Raw genomic sequence first — 712 nt, forward strand, 5'->3', positions numbered from 1 at the left:
ATGGTGCACGCAAAATAAACGGGCGGAGCCGGCATGGTCACGTGCTCAGGGCGGGAAATCTGACCGCACGTCCTGCCGAAGTCCTTGACCTCCAAGGAACCATGGTTCGGGAAGCTGCCCTTCTGCTCGCCCGCTAGGTCGGTATATCCAAGTGATCGCATAGACCAGCTTTCTCACGGGGCGGACACGCAGTTCCCAGCCACCTGGGTGGTTCACAGACTCCCCACCCCTCCTGCCCCTCCAAACCCTGGCCGCTCCGGACAACAAGCCGCGACCTAGTCAGTCCCTTCTTTATTAAAGGTTGTCAAGCTGTACACGGTCCCCCACCCCTTTCCGCTGTAAGTTCGGCTGCGTAGTTCAACCGCTCACCCGCAGCGGACCCGAGCTGGGGGAGGGGGGCGGGGGGAGGGAAAGGAGTTGGGTCCCAGCATGCAATGCGGCAGCCCACAGCAGAGGGCGAAGCCATCCTGTCGCCCCTCCATCCCCGTCTCGGGACAGCGGGATGCAGGCCAGAGCGCTCTTGCTGGGAGACAGACAGCCGAAGTCACACTCCGGCCCTTTCCATCCCATGTGCAGGTGGTACGGGGTACAATAAGCAGCAATGGGGGCCAGGAAGGCCTCAAGTCTCCCAGGGGCCCATCCTAAAATGTTGGAGAGGACAGCAAAGACTTTCCATCCCTGCTCCACAGTTTAGAAACCTTCCTTCTTAGTG

This window comes from Bison bison, unplaced genomic scaffold, assembly GCF_000754665.1.
Source record: "Bison bison bison isolate TAMUID 2011002044 unplaced genomic scaffold, Bison_UMD1.0 scf7180017864471, whole genome shotgun sequence".
In the NCBI taxonomy this organism is placed as follows: Eukaryota; Metazoa; Chordata; class Mammalia; order Artiodactyla; family Bovidae; genus Bison; species Bison bison.